This window comes from Pan troglodytes, chromosome 16 (assembly GCF_028858775.2).
Source record: "Pan troglodytes isolate AG18354 chromosome 16, NHGRI_mPanTro3-v2.0_pri, whole genome shotgun sequence".
Classification (NCBI taxonomy): Eukaryota; Metazoa; Chordata; class Mammalia; order Primates; family Hominidae; genus Pan; species Pan troglodytes.
The window spans coordinates 71,668,144-71,690,068 of record NC_072414.2 but is presented as its reverse complement, the minus strand read 5'-3'; the positions used below and the strand labels follow the sequence as shown (position 1 = coordinate 71,690,068).

General features: G+C 38.2%; 2 long non-coding RNA genes across 2 annotated transcripts in view; both read left to right on the top strand.

The window, feature by feature from the left end:
- Positions 1-7,201, top strand: part of LOC134808466 (uncharacterized) — a 39,312-nt gene extending 32,111 nt beyond the window's left edge. The window contains exon 2 of the long non-coding RNA XR_010151448.1: positions 7,079-7,201. This is a non-coding gene — a long non-coding RNA (uncharacterized LOC134808466). The remainder of the gene's footprint in view (positions 1-7,078) is intronic.
- The window catches only part of LOC104002394 (uncharacterized), a 336,523-nt gene that overhangs the window by 85,320 nt on the left and 229,278 nt on the right, over positions 1-21,925 (top strand). The window lies entirely within an intron of this gene.

The following is a 21,925-nucleotide window of genomic DNA, read 5'->3' as shown; positions in this document are numbered from 1 at the left end:
ATTATCTTTCCAGCAGCTGCTGTTTGTCACCTCCTCATTTACTCCAAAAAACCTCTTTTACCTTTTGCCAGTTTTTCAGAACTCACTGCTCTATTGTGATTGAGATTGGCTGGTGAAAGCTTTCGCTCCTGAAGGAGGAAGCATGATGGCTGGTTGTCAGAGGGATGTGCCCCTGGATGTGCCAGGTAGCACAAGGGCGTGTTTTCCATGAATCCAGTCCCTGGTGCCAAAAAATTCGGGGGCCTGGTGACTCCTGATTCTGCCTCCAGCGCTCCAGACTCACCTCCCCAACCACCTACCATGCATCCTCTCCTACCATGTCCTGAACTTTCCTCATCATACCCACCCTCAACTTTCCTGTGCCTCCCACAGCCTCACTGTCTAGCTGCCCACACCAGAAATGGAAATTCCTCCTTTTCCCTAACCTGCCTGTCATCATCACCAGGCCAATCCATCCCTTACTCCACTCTCTAAACTCTCCTTTCATCTCTATTTCTGCTTCAAGCCTTCCCTGTCACTCAATTGGATGCACTTGGTCTCCTTTTCTCTCATCTAATCTACTCTTATAGCTTGCTGAGTGTTTTATTTAAAACACAAAACTGAGATCGGGTTTTTTGCTGAAAATCCCCTCTTGGAGATTTAACTATCCTGACATCCATTCTCCCCTTGTCATCCAGATTCAGCATTTATATTTCATCTTCTTGGTATCTGAACTTTGGCATTTCCTAGAGAGTAGTAGGTAATTATGCTAAGCTAAGCCAAAGCTTCTCTTCGTTGAACATTTTAATGTGCTGGGCACTGTGCTAAGAGTTTTATCTACATTAACATATGTATTTCTTACAACTCTTCGAGGACACATTATATTTAGATGAGAAAACTGGCATGGAAAGATTACCTAGATGAGGAAACGTAGATGAGGAAAGTGAGGCACAGGAAGATTATGAAGATTGTCCAAGGTGGTATGACTTGTGCTGGGTAGGGCTGGGAATCACACCCAGCGTACTTGATGCTGGAACCCATGCTCTTGGCCTTTGGGCCATACTTGTTCTTCCCGATTTGGCTTGCCCTCCCTGGAGGGCCCTGCCCTGAGCTGACCCAGTTAGAAATCCATTCTTAATTTGAGCTGCTTTGCAACACCAGAGCCATGATGCCAGCACTCTGTCCGGGTCACTCTCCATGGGCCGTCAGGAGAGAGAGGCTTATTTAGAGAAGGAAGTTGGAGTAGAGGCCTTTTGGGATTCCTCCTAGCTCTGGATGAGGTGATGTGTATGGTGCTTCCTGGAACATGGTCTGCCATAACAATGGCCAATAAATAGGGCATCACAAGAAAGCAGAAACATCCCTGGAACATCTGAATGTGAGTTCAGTTTTCTGGATTGTGCTGAAGCTGTTAACCAACAAATCAACAAAAAGTGGATTTAAATGGAACTTTAGACCAAATGGACCTAACAGACAATTATAGAATATTTTATCCAACAGCTGCAGAAAACACATTCTTCTCATCAGTATGTGAAACATTCTCCAGGATTGACTACATGTTAGGCCACAAAACAAATTTCAACAAACTTTCAAAAATCAAAATTATATCAAGTATCTTCTCAGACCACATGGAATAAAACTAGAAATCACTAATAAGAGAAACTTTGGAAACTGCACAAATACTTGGAAATTAAATAACAGGCTCCTGAATGACCACTGGGTCAATAAAGAAATTAAGAAAAAAAATATTTATTGAGGCAAAAATGAAAACACAACAAACCAAAACCTATGGGATACAGAAAACACGGTTCTAAGAGGGAAGTTTGTAGCAATAATGCCTACATCAAAACTGTAGAAAGATTTCAAATAAACCACCTAAAAATGTATATCAAACCCAAAACTGGTAGGAGGAAACAAATAATAAAGATCAGAGAAGAAATAAAAGACATAGAGATAAAAAGCAGTAAAAAAAAAATCACTGAAATGAAAAGTTGGCTTTTTGGGAAAAAAAATTTAAACCACTAGCTAGACTAACCAAGAAAAAAAGAGAGAAGGCTCAAATAAATAAAGTCAGAAATGAAAAAGGTAACATTACAACTGATAGCACAGTAACTCAAAGGGTCTTTAGAGACTATTATGAGCAACTATATGGTAACAAATTGAAAAACTTAGAGGAAATAGATAAATTGCTGAACATATACAACCTCCAAAGAGTGAGCCAGGAAGAAATAGAAAACCTGAACAGACCAAGAACCAGTAACAAGATTGAATTAGTAATAAAAGTCTCCCAATCTCATGACTAGATGGCTTTACTGCTGAATTCTATCAAACTTACAAAGAACTAATATCAATTCTTCTCAAACTATTCCAAAAAATTGAAGAGGCGGGAATTCTTCCTCACTCATTCTACAAGGCCAGTACCTACTCTAATACTAAAACCAGACAAAAAAACAACAAAAAAGAAAACTGCAGGCCAATATCCCTGATGCAAAAATCCTCAACAAAATACTAGCAAACTGAATCCAACACCCATCAAAAAGATAATTACACTATGATCAAGTGGAAGTCATCGCAGGGATGCAAGGATGGTTCAACATATGCAAATCCATAAATGTGATACATCACATCAACAGAATGAGGGACAAAAACCATATCATCTCAATAGATGCAGAAAAATCATATGATAAAATTCAACATCTTTTTGTAATTAAAAAAATCTCAACAAATTAGGCATAGAAGGAGCATGCCTCAACATTATGAAAACCATGTATGAAAAATCCACAGCTAGAATCATACTGAATGAGGCAAAGCTGAAAGTCTTTTTTTCTAAGAGCTTTGTCTAAGAGCTTGTCTTTTTTTTTTTTTTTTTAAGACGAGAATGCCCACTTTTACTACTCCTGCTCAACATAGTACCGGAAGTCCTAACCAGAGCAATCAGACAAGAGAAAGAAATAAAAGGCATCCAAATTAGAAAAGAGAAAGTCAAATTGTCTCTCTTTGCAGATGACACTATCTTAAATATAGAAAACCTAAAGTCTCCACCAAAACTCTTAGAAATGGTAAACAAATTCAGCAAAGTTACAGTATACAAAATCAACATTCAAAAATCAATAGGATTTCTGTATACCAATAATGAACCAGCTGAAAAAGAAATCAAGAAAGAAGTCCAATTTACAATAACTGCAAAATAAAATACCTAGAAATAAATATAAGCAAGGAGGTGAAAGACCTCTACAAGGAAAACTACAGAACACTGATTGAAGAAATGGAAGAGGATGCAAACAAATGGAAAGACTACATGCTTATGGATCAGAAGAATTAAAATTGTTCAAATGACCATATTCCCCAAAGCAATCTACAAATTCAGTGCAATCTCTATCAAAATAGCAAAGACATTCTTCAAAGAAACAGAAAAAAACAGTCCTGAAATTTGTCTGGAACCACAAAAGTCCCTGAATAGCCAAAGCAATACTGAGCAAAAAGAACAAAGTTAGGATCATCATGTTATTTGACTTCAAAATATACTACAAAGCTATAGTAACCAAAACAGTATAAAAAGATGCATAGACCGATAGAACAGAATAGAGAACTCAGAAATAAATCCATGTATTTACAGAAAACTGATATTTGACAAGGGCGCCTACAACATACACTGAATAGAGAACTCAGAAATAAATCCATGTATTTATAGAAAACTGACATTTAACAAAGGCACCTAGAACATACACTGGGGAAAGGACATGCTCTTCCATGAATGGTTCTGGGAAAACTTGATACCCACCTGCAGAAGAATAAAACTAGACCACACCAAAAATCAATCAAAATGGATTGAAAGCTGAAATCTAAGATCTGATAATAAAAATACTAAAGAAAACATTGGGTAAATACTCCAGGACATTGGTCTGGGTCCAGATTTTTTTCTGTAGGACTGCAAAAGCATAGGCAACCAAAGCAAAAATAGACAAATGAGATTACATCAAGCTGAAAAGCTTCTGCACAGCAAAGAAAACAATTAAAAAGTGAAGAGACAACCTGTAAGATGGAAAAAAATATTTGCAAACTATTCATTCAACACAGTACTAATGTCCAGACTACATAAGGAATTCAAAAACTCAACAGCAAAAAGTGAATAAATAAATAAAAACCCAACAAATAATTTCATTAAAAAGTGGGCAAAGGATCTGAATACACATTTCTCAAAAGAAGATATACAAATGGCCAACAAGTATATGAACAAATGCTTGACATCACAAATCACTAGGGAAATGCAAATTGAAACCGCAATGTGATATCATCTCACCTCAGTTACAATGGCTACTATCCAAAGATAAAAAAATAACAAAAGGTGGCAAGGATGCAGAGAAAAGGAAACTCTTATACACCGTTGGTGGGAATGTAAATTAGTACAGCCACTGTGAATACTAGTAAAGGGGTTTCTCAGAAAACTGCAAATAGAACTACCATATGATCCAGCAGCCCCACTACTGGGTATTTATCAAAAGGAAAGGAAATTAGTATATTGAAGGAATATTTGGCACCCCCATATTTATTGTAGCACTATTCACAATAGGCAAGATATAAAATCAAGTGTCTATCAATATATAAAAGACAAAGAAAATGTGGTATATATTCACAATGGAATATTATTCATTCAATAAAAGGAATGAAATTCTGTCACTTGCAGGAACGTGGATAGAACTGGGGGTCCTTATGTTAAGTGAAACAAGCCAGGCACAGAAAGACAAATACCACATGTTCTTGCTCATATGTGGGAGCTAAAAAAGTTGATCTCATGGAGGCAGGGAGTAGAATGATAGTTATCAGAGGCTGGGAAGCAGGGAGATGAAGAGATGTTGGTTAATAGGTACAAATATACAGTTGAATAGAAGAAATAAGTTCTAGTATTTGATAGCACAGTAGGGTGACTGTAGTTAACAATAATTTATTGTTTATTTTAAAATAGCTAGAAGATTTGAAATGTTCCCAAGATAAAGAAATAATCAATGTTTGAATGACAGAAATCCTAATTACCCTGATTACATCATTACACGTTGTCTGCATGTATCAAAATAATCACATGTACCCTATAAATATGTACAACTATTATGTATCAATAAAAAAGAAAAAATATAAATAAAGTAATAATAAATAATAGTAAATTTAAAAAGACACTGGGAAGTGCAAGATGTAGGGGAAGATACTGTTTTGAATGAACAGTTCCTATGAGGTTAACAGAAAAAATGATTCTCCATAGATATTACTCATGAATTTCACAGAGATGGAGCCAAAGGACCAAGTAAAAATGAGATTTAAAATCAGACCAGGACAGCAGTGCTGGTTTTACCACTTGGAAATTCTTTGGCCTTGAACAAAATACTTAATTTTCCAGAACTTTAGTTTCTCATTTATAAAGTAAGGATAACCTACTTTGTGTTGTAAGAATTATATGAGCTGATGATTTATATATGAAAGATATTTGCTTCATTATAAACCACCCAAAACAATAATTTCAATTTTGGGGTTTGGCAATCTAGTCAATTTTTTCTTCAGGTCTTGCCTGGCATCCTTCACGTGACTGCATCTTCTGATGGCTCAACAGAGGCTGGAGAGTCCAAGATGACCCCACCCTCATATCGGGTCACAGGTGCTGGCTGATGGTTGGGATGCCTTCGTTCTCCTCCACATGGTCTCTCATCCGCCAACAGACTAGATTATATATCTTCACAACACGATGGTCCCAGTTTCCCAAGAGCAAAAACAGAAGCTGCTTGGGGCAAGGTTTCAGAATTTGCACATTATTTCTGCCACAATATTATTTCTGTGATCCAGAGAAATCACAAGCCCAGCCCAGATGCAAAGACAGGCATGTCCTATTGCAATGAGGCTGGAAACAGGGAAGGCATTTATTTGGGCTATTACTGTAGTCATCTATCATGTCCGTTAACATGTGGATGTTCTCAGCCTTTCTCCTTCCTGCTACTTTCTCTCATCCCAACCCAGTAAAGATAATATTGTCTTTGTCTTTCCAATTTCACCCATTCCCCGTCTTATAAGATGACTGCAGGATTTGCTCATCTGACTCTATGGATGTTTGTGATTTAGAATTAGGAGAATGATTAGAGAGGACCAGAAAAAAAAGGAAGATAGGGGTAAGAAAAAAGTCTATCCCAGTGGTGGTGGTAGGTTTTCAGTGCATTCTGGGTAGAAACGGAGGGCGAAGCATAGGTGAGAGGCTCTAGATCTGCAGAAGATATATGAGAATAAAGAGGTGAAAAAAGAGAATTTTAAAGAGGCTTATTTCAAAATGAAAGTAAAGAACTATTTTTTAATTTCTTTTGACTACTGGATTTTATTTCTTTGAATGTGACTTTGTCTGGAGATCAGGTCATACTGAACCTTAGAATTTATTTGGGTAAAATATGCAAAATGCCTCTTCAGTATGTAAGATATAGTGGATATTCAATAAATGATACATGCTATAATGATTATAATTATTTCTGGCTGCTACTTTCCAATGTTTTAGGCTAAATATGGTAGGTCTATTTTCAGGCACTCAGGTAGTTCTTGCCTTCATTCTTGTTCACCCCTTACAGTGAGATATTACTTTTGCAAAACCCAAAGTAAAAATCTGGGACATTGCTGCTAGATATTAAATGCAGGTATGGCAGAAAGAAGTAATTCCATTTTCCTCCTTCTCCATGCAACATTTAAGGCCATAGATCCTGAGGAAGCTGTCAGAAATACAAGCAGCACTGGCAGAAATTCACTGGCATAGATTTTTGGGACTGTAGAACCAACAGGTCTTTTTCTCATCATCATGAGTACATGAATTTCCAAAGACCCTGATCTCATATTGCTCTGTATTCTTTTGAGGGGGACTTTCCCTTTCATTTTTCTATTTTGACAATGATATTTTGAGTCATTTTGGGGCCATGTAAGATATACTTTAAAGTCTCCCAGAGGTGACGATGTTCTCTTATTTGCAAATGAACATTTTAATAGGAGTTTTCCTAATTTTACTCATTTTCTTTTCTCTTTGTTACTATACGAAATTATTTTATGTAACTATTTATTCCCTCATTTGTTTTCTGTCTTTCAGCTAGAATGCAAACCACATGAAGTTTGGGACCTTATCTGTTTTGTTTACCACTGAAATTGAGAGCATTAAGAAAAGTACCTGGCACAATTAATATTTGTTGAATAAATGAATGAATAAATTTTCCTTCAGAATTTTTTATTACGTGGAATACTAAAGTGTTGTCAGAACATAATGGGCTAGGTACATCTCCAGAACTTCATAAACTTGAAAAACAGGGAAGTAAAACTTAAACAATAAGGTCAATTCATAATGGTCCAGAACAAAGCAGTGCAAAATCATTTGAAAAAGAACGACTGGATTTAAGGCTTTAAAGACTCTGTATAATATGATCGAATGTATTAACATAGATAAAGAAAGAATATGTCAGTTAGAAAAAAGGCTGGTCAGTCATGGAAATACAAATTAAAAGACAGGCAGAGAGGCCATTTCCACCTCAAAACAGGGGAGAAGGGAGAATCCTGGCTTTTGGACTTCGTTGCATTCCCACTGAAGGGCTCTCTCTATGGTGAGAAGTCTTTAGGCTATCCCAACTGAGTGCCACTGAGGCCTTAACTCATCCACCTGATCTTGAGTTCCTGCTTAGCAAGCTGTCTTCTGATGGTGATTCAATTTCCCACCTAGGTTTGCTTTCTGGGAGAAAGTGTGCTGGTCCTAACTACCAGAGGCCTCTGGGCCCTACCATGGTTATACTTCTCTTTGTAATGTAACTACTTGGCATTCCTGTGTTGTATATCATTCTCATAATCTTGGCTAATGGGAGTCCAGCCTTGAGACTCAGACCCATTCTCAGCATGCTGGCAATTGTGGTTTTGAGCCTGCATAGCCGCAAGTCAGACCTACATTTTGGCAGTTCACTGTAATGGATGCTTCCCCGTGAAGACTCCAAAGACATCACCATCATCATCTTGTCGTGCCATCATACCTTTGCTATAAGTCACTCCCTTTTGATTCAAACATCTTTAGAAAAAACTGAAATGACCTTTGTAACAAACATATTGCACAAACACTGCCCGTCTAGGAAGGTGTGCCGTTACTCCAGTGAGGCCATCATTGCTCCAACCATTCCTCGTCTCTTCTTTGGTGATGACCTTCAAGACCGTGTACAGTAATCTGCTATGATGTTAATACTTGATTTAAATTCAAGCACTAGTTTGTGCCTCATGCCAGGCAGAATGCCGCTTCCTGAGGGGCTATGGTATTTAGCAGGACCCCCTTGGAGACACTGGGCCTAACCCCACAATGAGAGCACCCACTTGGTTAACTACCAACTCACCCGACATGCTTTAAAGTGGTATGTTATTGATTCTGGAGGTTAAATCCTCAACCAAAGATAAAACTTTTCGAACACTCGATACATTTTAATGAATCTATCTCAGATACAAGGGGCAATTTCTCTCTAATAAATTTAATTTTTTTACAATGACAGCATCATTAAAATAGGTTTACAGCTTATCTTCATGAAATAACAACTTTTAAAGGACATAATAATTCAAATTTATAACTCCTAGGATCTTTGTTTATGACAGCTTTCCTCAAAAGCTCATTTTTGTATATTCATTCTTAATTTACTTGTTGGGCAGTTTTATTATGAATGTTAGCATTTTCCATTCCTAAGCATTCTATTTTTGCTTACACATGTGAAAAGAGGGTGTTTTATATTCTTAAATCTTCCTTTTAATATTCAAAAGCCATTTAAAAGTTTCTGAAGGGTGAATATGGAGACAATACTATTGAGAAGAATGTGCACAGTGGTTCTCAACCCTGGCTACACATTAAAATCACCTAGAGATGTTTTAAAAATAACTACCCAGGTCCCACCTGAGAACAATTAAGTCAGAATCTCTGGAGATAGTTTCCTAGGGGATTCCAATGTGCAGCCATGGATGTAAACCATTGAATTATAAAACTCAGTTAGAAGGGTATTAGCTCTTCTAGGTATTAGAGGGGATGATCAACCAGTAGCCATTGTTTTCTTCTTTTTAAAAAATTTTGATTAATTAAAAAAGTTGACAGATTAAAAATTATATATATTTATTGTGTGCAATATGATGTTTTGAAAGAAGTGTACATTGTGGAATGGCTAAATCAAGCTATTAACATATACATTACTTCACATGCTTGTCATTTATTTGTGGTGAGAACACTTAAATTTACTCCCTTGGCGATTTTCAAGAATACAATACCTTGTGATTAACAGAATCGAGTCCGCATATTGTAAATGGAGCTCTTGAATTTATTCCCCCTGTCTAACTGAAACTTTGTACCCTTTGACCATCATCTCCTGTTTCTCCATATCTCCCCAACTGCCAGCCTGTGGTAACCACCATTCTAATCTCTGCCTCTATGAGATCAGCGTTTTTAGATTCCACATGTGAGTGAGATTATGTAGTATCTGTCTTTCTGTGTCTGGCTTATTTCACTTAACATAAGCTCCTCCAGGTTCATCCATGTTATTGCAAATGACTGGATTTTCTTCTTCCTAAAGGCTGAAAAGTATTTTATCATGTGTATATACCACATTTCTTTATCCATTCCTCTGGTGGTGATCACTTAGGTTGATTCTATCTTGGCTACTGTGATAGTGCTTCAATAAACAGGGGACTGCAGACATCTCTTTGACATACTATAACCTTTGGATATATGCCCAGAAATGGGATTGCTGGATTATATGGTAGTGTTATTTTTAATTTTTTGGAGAACCTTCATACAGTTTTCCCTAATGGTTGCACTAATTTACATTCCCACCAGCAGTGTTCAAAGGTTCTGTTTTTCTCCATATCCTCACCATTGGTTTCTCATCAAACAGAAACTGCCCATAGATGTTCACCAACCAGGTGCTTCACTGTCTTGCGTGGGGTCACCAATCATCCTAGCTTTCTCAGGACTAAGGAGTTTTCTGGGACATGGGATTTTTAGTACTAAAACCAGGAGAGTTCCAGTGAACTAGGGTGAATTGGTTACCCTATTTGTGGATGAACATAAGCTGGTTTGCGTCCTGTAGATTGAAATGGGACTGTCATGACTCTGTCTTCTGAACTTCAGCTGTAGGCTTATGTCCACCTGAAATTCTGAGCTCATCTGGGGCCCTTCCATTTGATGTTATGGACACACAGACTGTCAGCTCACTCTGGTTCCTCGGCTCAACCATCTAATTTTCATGAAAAGGGATTTTCTCATGGTCTTTTATAAAGATTTTAAGCATGGCTTTGAGCCTTTAAAATCAGGAGGTGTCTCCTGTTTATTTGCACTTGAGTTTGGGTGCCTTTCTTTGGGCCTGACCTTACTGAATCCCCAGTGTATGTGGGGGAAGAAGTATGGTACCAATATTTATTGAGTGCTAGGTGCTTTATATATGTGATAATACTCTGTATCAACTCCATGAAGTTGATATTTTTTTTCCAGCAAAGTAAACTGAATCTCAGAGAGGTTGAGTAAATTTTAAAGCTCAAACTCAGGTTTATACGATTATAATTCCATGTTGTCTGCACAATGTTTCTATTTTCAGTGCTTAATACAGACAAGTTGAAGAGGGAAACTGTGAATATCCAGAGATTTTGATGAGGTAGTGGAAAGATAAATTAGTAATCACCCATTGATTTTAAAGTAACTTTTCTGACTGCTCCTAGTTAGGCAAAAAGCATCGAGAGGTACTGTGGTGAATGGTGGATTTTCCTTGTTGGACATAAAAAGAGGTGGTCATGTGGATGCTCTTTATTTAAGCATTAGCCTCAGTTCAAGTAAATCACATTAGGAAAGTATGATTTTGCTGGTTAGTATGTCAAAGAAAACAACTGGGATATAAAGAAGTGTGATGCTGTGTGTTGCAGCTAAAAAAAACAAAAACAAAAAAACAGAGGGATTGAATCCTGAAGGAGCCACTTTTTTACTCACCCCTGATGCCTCTGGCCCAGTGGTTGCAGCAAGATGGCCCAGGTCTCCTAAAAACATGGAGAGGCTCCTGGGCTCTGTGAGTGAGAACAATGAGGAGTAGCAATAGTCGTGGATGGAGTTAGGTTGGAAATGTTCATCTATGAAGTAGTGGGAGGTGAAATGCACCCCAAGTGCTCAGTGATGTTCTTTTAAAAGACAAATGTTGCTATAACTGGCATCTCATCTATTATAATTTTTACATATAATTTATTTTAGTAAATGCTCATAGTGATTTTTTTTAAACGAAACCATATTAATTATACGTTTCTCTTAACCCTGACAAAACTGTCTAGTTGGGATACTGTGATGGTTAATACTGAGTGTCAACTTGATTGGATTGAAGGATGCAGAGTATTGATCATTGGTGTGTCTGTGAGGGTGTTGCCAAAGGAGATTAACATTTGAGTCAGTGGGCTGGGGGAGGGCAGACCCACCCTTCATCTGGTGGGCATAATTTAATCAGCTGCCAGCCAATATAAAGCAGGCAGAAAAACGTGAAAAGTGGGGACTGGCCTAGCCTCCCAGCCTACATCTTTCTCCCCTGCTGGACGCTTCCTGCCCTCGAATATTGGACTCCCTTGGGACTCGGACTGGCTGTCCTTGCTCCTTAAGCTTGCGGACAGCCTATTGCGGGACCTTGTCATCATGCAAGTGTAAACTTAGTAAACTCCTATCTATCTATCTATCTATCTATCTATCTATCTATCTATCTATCTATCTATATGTATCTATGTATCTATCTATCTATCTATCTATCTATCTATCTATGTATCTAGGTATCTATCTATCCATCCTATTCTGTTCCTCTAGGAAACCCTGACTAATACAGATACCATGGATGTAGTATTATTTTCTGATACAGTAGTGAGTATCATAAAAACAGGTCTCATCCACTCATTCAAAAATAATTTGTTAGTGTCCACCCTGAGCCAGCATTGTGCTAAGTGATGGAAAATAGTAGCAAAAAGCCCCAGTCCCTGTGCTCACAAACTGGTTAAGGGGACATACAGATAACCAGTACTCGTAACTTACTATGGTAGAGTAAGTCCTGATAAAGGATGGTCTAGGTTGCTACAGCGGCTCATAAGAGAGGATCTAGGAAGGGCTTCCCAGGGGAGGTGAGTTATACACTGAAATCTGAAGTATGAGTTGGGCAGAAGGTGGTTAGGGTTTCTGGTGGGGCTGGATAGAGAACATTCCAGGCAGAGAGAGCAGCAAAAGAGCCAGTCAAAAGAGCATTTGGAGAAATAAAACAAGTTCAGTATAGGACATGGTGTATGTGTGTGTGTTTGTGTGTGTGCATGTGTGTTTGAGGAGGAGGGAATGGGGGTGGCGGGAGATAATGCTGCAGAGAAATACTGAAGCAAGGTCATGCAAGGTCACAAGCCATATTAAAAACTCTGAAGTTGATTATAACAGGAACAAGGAAGCATTGGTTGGTGTGTACAAAGACATAAAAAGATCAGATTTGAGATTTGAAAGGTTTTCCTGATTGCGGCATCAGACTAGACAGGAAAGAGGAAAGCATGGTGGTGAGGAGACCAATTAGAAGGTGGCTGCAGAAATCCAGTTGAGATGTGATGATTGTTTAGCCAGTGGTGCCTGTGGAGTTGGAGAGAAGTGGACTGATTCAAAGACATTCATCACATGGACATCCTTGGCATGAGGGAAAAAGTGGAGAGAAAGATGACTTGGGTATTGAGTCATTTTCAAAGATGATGAAGGCAGAGGTTAAGATGACAATGAAGTTTAATTGGGTTATATTGTGTTTAAGGGGCTTAAGGTGGGTGGTCAAAAGGAACTATTTGGAAGTTGGGCATATGGGTCTGTTGGCTAACAATGGATTTGTGTTTTGGAAGTCAACAGCATATGAATGTTAACTGGAGCACCCAAGGAATGTATGTAAAGAAAAAGGGAAGAGGACGTAGCCCAGGACTCTGGGGATATGTAAGGTATGGGTAGAAGACAGGCTCAGGAAGAAGACTAGGAAGAAGTAAACAGAGTGGTTGGAGGAAAAATAAAAAGTTATATTGTCATGAAATCCAGGAAAAGAGGGTATTTCAAGAAAGAAGAAGCAGTCAGAAGTGTCCAGACTTCCAAGAGATCAAGCCAGATAAGGACTGAGGAGTTCCCATTGGTTTCAGCACAGGGAGGTTCTTGTTAATCTTGTGAAGCAGATTGGGAGAGGGGTCAGTAGCCAGATCACAGTAGGCTGAGATTTCCAGGGAGGAGAGGAAGTGGATATAGCAAGAGTGCATCTCCTTTATTAAGAAGGTTGGCCGTAAAGGGAAGGAAAGAGGGCAAAAGCTGGAGGGACATGTGGAGTGCAGGGAGGATTTGGTGGTGGTTGTGGTGGTGATGGTGAACATGAGGCCTGCTTTGGATTGTTTTTCAAATAAAGGAAGCCAACATAGAGAGGAAGAGGCTGAAGAGATAGAGAGGGAGGAGATTATGGATACAGAAATGCAGTCAGGAGAGGGGTACAGAGTACAGGCAAGTGTGGGAGGGATAGGTGGGAAGGAGAATGGACCGAGTGTAGGTGCAGGCGCTAGTTGGTAGCAGGAAGCTGAGGAAAGCCGAGTTTTATTTTCCCCAATGTTGGAGGTGAGGTTAGATTCGTTGTCAATGGTGGCAGTGGAACAGAAAGACTGAAAAAGGATAAGACCTGAAGTAAACAACTGTGGAGGAGGAATATGGGACAAAAAGAGAGACATAATTTGCCTTTCAACAATTTCTCTCTATTTTTTCTGAGCGTTTTTGGGCCCATAAAAATAAATAAATTGGGTTCTCTTCATGCTTTCAAGAAAAAAAAATTACCTTTACAGCTACTTCTGGAAATCTTTCCCTGGAAGCCAGGAACCAACTGATAACATTGTACAATGTCCCATGAAAGTAAATTTTCTCAAATAATAATAATTGTACCATCTATGGAGGTTTGGGTATAAGAATAGGGCAGTCTTTTGGGGACACTTGAGTTCTTTAGCAGCAAATGGAAAATTAGACCTTTTATAATGATGCACCTACTGAGCATCAGGTGCTGGAATCATCACAGCAGCTTTCTAAGATGGGTATTACCACCATCACCTTTACAGGTGAGGAAAGAGAGACAGAAGTTAGAGAATTTATTCAAGACCAACTATTGTTGAGGGGCAGAGCCAGGATCTGAACTGAGTCCAAAATGTTTCCATTATGAATTATTTATTCAATGCATTTGTCATGGGGAAAAATCCCTGGTTCCCTGGTTTCTCTCCTTGTTTTCCCCATCCTGTAAACTAGATTTTTCCTGTATGTTTAATGAGCCATTTTGTATTTATATTTCTCTACAGTTGATTAAGTATGGGTAGATTTTAATGTGCCAACGTAAGCTGTTTTAAAATCTTAAAAGATTTTCTCGGGAAATGTTTTCTCAACCAAAAAAAAAAAAAAAGATATCAGAAATGATGTTGGGACAATTGGCTATCCATATGGAAGACAATCAAATTAGACATCTAACTAATGCCATATATCAAAATAAATTCCAGAGGGGCTCAAGTGCGAAATGAATAAAGCCAAACCATAAAAGTTACAGAAACAAAATGAAGAAGGATTATTTATAACCTAGGACTCAAGAGGCCTTCCCACACAAGACACAAACTCAAAAGCTGTAAACGAAAAGATTGATAGACTTGATGCCATGTACGAGGATGCTAATTACAGCATTGTTCATAATGGTGAAAAATGAGAAGCAATCTAAAGTTTCTTTAATAGGGAACTATTTAGATACATTATTGAACATTTACATCACAAAGGAGTAATGAAGCCTAGTAGTTAAAAGCATGCATTCTGATGTCAGACTATCTGGGATTGGATCTCATCTCCACCAGTAATTTGCTGTGTTTTTGAGAAAATTAACAATATTACCAAATTTCCTTAATTTCTTCCTCAATAAAATAAGCATAATAGTTTTATTAACCTCCTAGGGTTATTGGAGAATTAAGTGATTTAATAATGTAAATCACTTAGAATAGATCCTTAACATAGTTACTTCCACAAAAGTATTAGCTATTGTAACAAAGTAGCACTTGAAAAAGAGGTAGGCTAATGTGAAATGATTCAGTACAATTTTAGACATACTGTTAAGAAAACAGATTTCAGGACAATGTTTAGAGTCTGATTCCATTTTATAAAAATTTATTTGTATTTACATATGCATGCATGAAAATGAATAGAAAAGAAGACTATAGAACAAGAAACCCACCAAACTGTGAATGGTTGCTATTTCTGGAAGACAGTAGGAGTGTTTGGAAGGGAATATCACATTTCACACTAGATACAGTAATTTTATATTGCTTCAGTCTTTTATAAAGAGAATGAAGTTACACACTGTGTTAAGAACAAAAGGAAGAAAGCAGAAAGGAAGGAAGAAAAGGAAAGGGAAGGAAGGAAAGGAAGGAAGGAAGCAAGCAAGGAAGGAAGGAAGGAAGGACAAAAGCAAGGGAAGAAGGGAGAAGGGAGAGAGGTAAGGAAAATGCTTTTAACATGCTCTGCTGTCCATATAGGATAAGATTCATAGCATGAAAACACAAACACCCACTGTGGCAGGGGTACTGCCCCCTCCCTTTCTGACATATCATACCTAGTCTTAGAAATACATCATGGGGCACAGCATCTGGAGGGAAGAAGGAAAGAAATAGAAACGGGTAGTCCAAAACATATGGTCCAAATAATCTTTATGATGAATGGAAAAATCAAGTCTAGGCAGCTGACACAAAATCCAGGCATTAACTTAAATGGAATATTGAGTTTTGTTTTGAATCAAGAATCAATTCTCTTTTCTCAATAAGACCATTAGTGATTTTCTTAAATCTTCTTTCCATATTTGTGCATGCTTTAAACAAGAAGAGGATTTTTCTCATAAATTTCCAGGCTAGTTAAAGGAGAACACTGAGGGGTGTGTGTGTGTGTGTGTGTGTGTGTGTGTGTGTGTGTGCACGCGCATGCGTGCATGTGTGTGTGTTTTCAGCATTTCTCTTTATATCTCCATGGAAGAGACACAATTTAGAGAGGAAACTCATTAAATGGAAGGAACCCAGGATTGTGAGGTAGGAAACCTGACTATACTATTCTCTCCGATTGCAATAGTTGTGTGTCTTTCAGCAAATTGCTTAATTCTTTAGCTGTAAACAGCAGAGATTATCTGATAACTTTTGGTCCCTTCTAGTTTCCAAAATTACAAGATTTGCTGCATAATTTTTCTTAAAAAATGATTACTCTCTGGAATAATTGCAGCGAGAATCCACTTGCTTTTTATTAGGTTGTATATTAGGCTTAACTAATGGGGGTATGGTATCAGTATGGAAGGTGATTATTTAGTCTTTTTCTTCATTGGCTAACTCTATTAGAAATAGTCTGTTCAGTTTCAGGCACTGTACTATGACAGGGACATATGAAAGATGAAATGTTATGCTCAGGGCTGGGCATGGGGTGGAGTGGGGAGGACAATTCACTCATAAGAAGTTGAAATCCAAGCCAATAGCTTGTGTGGATATTGAATCTAAATATCTAAATATATGTATAACACATATGGTGCAGAAAATGTAAGGGGAGAAATTATGCAAACTGACATGGAGATATTGAAACTCCTGGGGCTGTGGCAGAAGCAAATATGAAACTGCCTTATAAGAAAACTTTTCACAGTATTCCCATAGGAGTTAAGCTCACAGTTAAAATATCACAGGCCTGCATAAGAAAATGAATTATCACGACAGTATCAGCAGATAAAACTAATAGAATAAACATCTAATAAATGGAAATGTAATAAGCTATCTGAAAGAGATTATAAAATATGTTTAAAGCACTTAATAGATAAATAAAAATTACTGAAGAACATGACAGTATGTGATGGTTAATTAATACTATCAACTTGATTGGATAGAAGGATACAAAGTATTGATCCTGGGTGTGTCTGTGAGGGTGTTGCCAAAAGAGATTAACATTTGAGTCAGTGGGCTGGGGAAGGCAGATCCATCCTTAATCTGGTGGGCACAATTTAATCGGCCACCAGCGAATATAAATCAGGCAGAAAAATGTGAAAAGGAGAGATGGGGGTAGCTTACCAGCCTACATCTTTCTCCCATGCTGGATGCTTCCTGCCCTTGAACATTGGACTCCACGTTCTTTAGTTTTTTGGGACTCAGACTGGCTCTTCTTGCTTCTCAGCTAGCAGACAGCCTATTTTGGGACCTTGTGATCATGTAAGTTAATACTTAATAGGCATATATATTTCCTATTTGTTCTGTCCCTCTAAGAGAACCCTAATACAGATTTTGGTACCAGGAGTGGTTCCAGAGGAACAGAATATTAAAGATGGAGTTCTTTCATTGGTTTTGGGGTTTTTGGAGTTGGCTTCTTAATATGATTAGACCCCAAAATGCTAAGGACTCTACTTCTAATAGTATGGAGAACACCGATAGTCCTTGGAGTGAACTGTTTAGAGAGTTATGCAAAATAAATGCATTTGACATTCCTGATTCCCTGTTTGTGAGAGGCAAGGAGTTGAGTGACTCTCTACATAATACCTTTGACCATATGTGGAGAACCAAGAACACAATGAAGCTAGTTGGTTGCTCCAAAATTCAGCGGACAAAGTGATGAAAGAAAATGATGAACTCAGGGATTCTGTCTCCCAGCTTCAGAAGCAGATACTGAGTCCCAAATCTGCTGAGATTGCCCTGAGAGAGAGTCTTATCCCTTGTGGAGAAAGAACTGAAATTGTGGAAAAACAGACACAAGCTCTTATCATGTGAGAGGCTGACCTGCAATGAAAGATGCATGCACAGCCTCACTAGGTGTCTACTGTTAAAGTGAGGGCATGGATTGGAAAAGAATGGGACCCTGCAACTTGGAATGAGGATGTGTGGGAGGACCCTGGTGAGGCTGGGGACACTGAGTTTGTAAACTCTGATGAACCATTTTTTGCCAGAAGGAACGGCTTTCCCATCCCCAGTAGTGACAACATCCCCTCCCTGACCCATGCTGCCATGAGCCTTTCCATCTCTGTCTCAGGAGATAAACCCTGCACTACCTGAGGCACCAGTGATGGCCTCCCCTGAGGCAGTTGCCGGGCGAAATAATGTTGATTCTCCTCAGAAGCCACCCCCAACACCTCTGTTTGCTTCTAGACCTATAACTAGACTAAGTCCTGGTAGGCCCCTAGAGGTGAGGTTGAGAATGTGACCCATGAGGAGGTGCCCTATACTTGAAAATAACTGCTTGAATTCTCTAATTTCTATAAACAGAAATCTGGAGAACAGGCATGGGAATGGATATTAATGGCATGAGATAATGGTGGAAGGAACATAGAGTTGGATCAGGCTGAATTTATTGATTTGGACCCACTAAGTAGGGACTCTGCATTTAATATTGCAGCTCAGGGAGTTAAAAAATAATAGTTTATTTGCTTGGTTAGCTCAAATGCGGATTAAAAGATGGCCTGCCGTGAGTGAGCTGGAAATGCCTGATCTCCCTTGGTTTAATGTAGAGGAAGGGATCCAAAAACTTAGTGAGATTGGTATGGTGGAATGGATTAGTCACTTTAGACCTACTCATCCCATCTGAGAGGGTCCAGAAAATATACCCTTTCCCAATGCCTTGCAAAAAAGATTTGTGAGGGCAGCACCTGCATCTTTGAAGAGCCCTGTAATTGCTTTTCTCTGTATGTCAGATCTAACAGTGGGAACCACAGTCACTCAACTACAAAATTTAAATACAATGGGAATAATTGGATACCGAGGTGGCAGGGGCCAAGTGGTGGCACTCAACCATCAAAGGGAAGGTGGGCGTAGCTATCACAATGGACAGTAGAGACAAAGCGACAATCAGGATAGTCTGATTTGTGTAGAGCTCTGGCATTGGCTAATTAATCACGGTGTTCCTAGAAGTGAAACTGATAGAAAGCCTACTGCATTCCTACTTAATTTATATAAGAAGAAAACTTCTAGTTTGAATGGACAAGACGAATTTGAATTATAAAAACAGAATCGGCCAGGCGCGGTGGCTCACGCTTGTAATTCCAGCACTTTGGGAGGCCGAGGTGGGCAGATCACTAGGTCAGGAGATTGAGACCATCCTGGATAACACGGTGAAACCCCGTCTCTACTAAAAATACAAAAAAATTAGCCAGGCGTGGTGGCGGATGCCTGTAGTCCCAGCTACTTGGAAGGCTGAGGCAGGAGAATGGCGTGAACCCGGGAGGCAGAACTTACAGTGAGCCGAGATCACGCCACTGCACTCCAGCCTGGGCGACAGAGTGAGACTCCATCTCAAAAAAAAAAAACAAAAACAAAAACAAAAACAGAGAATCACGGCCCCTCAATCAATTTCCAGACTTGAGCCAGTTTACAGACCCATAACCCTTTGAATGAAGGGGAGGCTGGGTCCCCTTGAGGAAGGACCCCACTACACTACCAACAATTTGTGCAGTGAATCTTCCACCCATCCTTCACCAAGGAGACCTCTGACCTTTTACCAGGGTAACTGTGCACTGGGGAAAGGGAAGTGATCAGACATTTCAGGGACTACTGGACACTGGCTCTGAGCTGATGCTGATTCCAGGGAACCCAAAATGTCACTGTGGTCCTCCAGTTAAAGTAGGGGCTTATGGAGGCCAAGTAATTAATGGAGTTTTAGCTCAGGTCCGACTTACCATGGTAAGAAAGAAAGACCATTCTTTCCCCAATGAACACTCCTGGAACCCTTGTCAAATATCCATTGACTATAGATGAAGATATTTATTTCTGGACTCTAAATTCTACTTTATTGAGCCATATGTCTATTTGTGTACCACATTCTCTTGATTATTATTGCTTTTTAGTAAGTTTTGAAATTGGAAATTGTCAGTCCTCCTACAGTGTTATTCTTTCTCAAAATTGTTCTGCATATTCCAGGTTATTCACAGTTCCATAAGACATTTAGAACGAGCTTGCCAATTTCTATTACGAAGTCAGCTGGGATTCTGATAGGAATTGCCTTGAATCTGGAGATCAATTTGATAGTGTTATATTGAATGCCTCTTCATTTCTTTATGTTTTCTTTGATGTTTTTCAATAATATATTATAGTTTTAGAATGTAAGTTTTTCACTTTTGTTAAATTTATGCCTAAGTATTTTCTTCTTTTTGATGCTATTGTAAACAGAGTTGCTTTCTTAATTTTTGCATTTTTCATTGCAAAATCACTTCATTTGCATTGTTCATTGCAAGTATATGAAAAAACAACTAATTTTTGTATATTGATCTTGTATCCTACAACTTCACTGAACTCATTTGTTAGTTTTTTTGTATGAATTCTCTAGAATTTTTAATATATAATTTGTCATATGCAAATAACAATAGTTTTACTTCTTCTTTTTCAGTCTGGATGCCTTTTCCTTTTCTTGCTTATTTGTTCTGGGTGGAACCCCTAGTACAGTGTTGAATTGAAGTGATGTGGGGTGGACATCCTTACCTTTTTCCTGATCTTAGGAGGGAAAGCGTCCAGTCTGTTACCATTAAGTATGTATGATATTAACTGTGGGTTTTTTTTGAGGATGCATTTTATACCTAAGATTTTGTGTGTGCACGCTTTTTTTGATGTTAATATAAATAGTATTGTGTTTTTAATTTCAAATCCCAGTTGTTTTTTACTGATATATGGGAAAGTGATGGACGCTATTATGCTTACCTTATAGCCTGTAAACCTGTTATTATTGCTTATTAGTTTTAGGAGGGTTTTTTTTCCATCAATTCTTTGGCAATTTCTACATGATCATGTCATAAGTGATATACAGTTTTGTTTTTTCCTTTCCAATGTTCATATACTTTCTTGTCTTTTCTTGCCTTATTTTATTAGCTAGGACTTCCAGTATGATCTTGAATAGGAGTAAGGGAGGACTGCTTGTTCTACTCCCGCACTTAGGGGAAAAACATCTAGTTTCTCATCATTGAATATGTTAGCTATAAGTTTTCTGTAGATTTTTTAATGAAGTTGAGAAAGTTCCCCTTTATTCCGAGTTTGCTGAGAGTTTTAAATCATAAAAGGGTGTTGGATTTTGTCAATTTCTTTTCCTGCATGTATTGATTTGATCATGTGATTTTTCTTCCTTAGATTTTTCTTCTCCCCATCCATTGATGTGATGGGTTACAGTAGTAAATTTTTGAATGTTGAACTAGCCTTGCATACTTCAAATAAATCTCCTTGGTCATGGCATATAACTACTTTTATACATTGTTGTTTCAATTTGCTCATATTTTGTTGAGGGTTTTTGTATCTGTGTTCATGAGAGATAACCAATTGCATGATTTCTTCTTGTAATGTTTTTGTCTGGTTTGCTATTAGGGTATTAGAAAGTTTCCCTCTGCTTCTGGAAGTGATTGTAGATAAATAGTACTATTTCCTCCCTAAATATTTAGTATGACTCAGCAGTGAAACCATATTGGCCTGGTGCTTTCTAGCTTGGAAGGTTAATTATTGATTGTGTTTTAAAAATAGATATAAGCCCATTAAGATCATATATTTCTTTTTGTATGTTTGCCTATTTCAAGGAATTGTTGCATTTCATCTTTGCTATTAAATGTGTGGGTATAGGGTTGCTCATAATATTCTTTTATTATCCTTTTAATATCCCTGGGATAAGAAGCAATGAGTTCTCTTTCATTTTTTGATATTAACAATTTGTGTGTTCTCTCATTTTATGTTGGTTAGCCTAGCTAGAGGTTTGTCAATTTTATTGATCTTTTGAAGAACCAGACTTGGTTTTATTTATTTTTCTATTGGCATTTTCTGCATGGTCAGTGATCATGGTTTCTAATTTCATTGATTCCTGCTCTAATTTCTATCATTTACTTTCTTCTGCTTGCTTTAGGATCACATTGCTCTTCTTTCTCTAGTTTTAAAGTGGAAG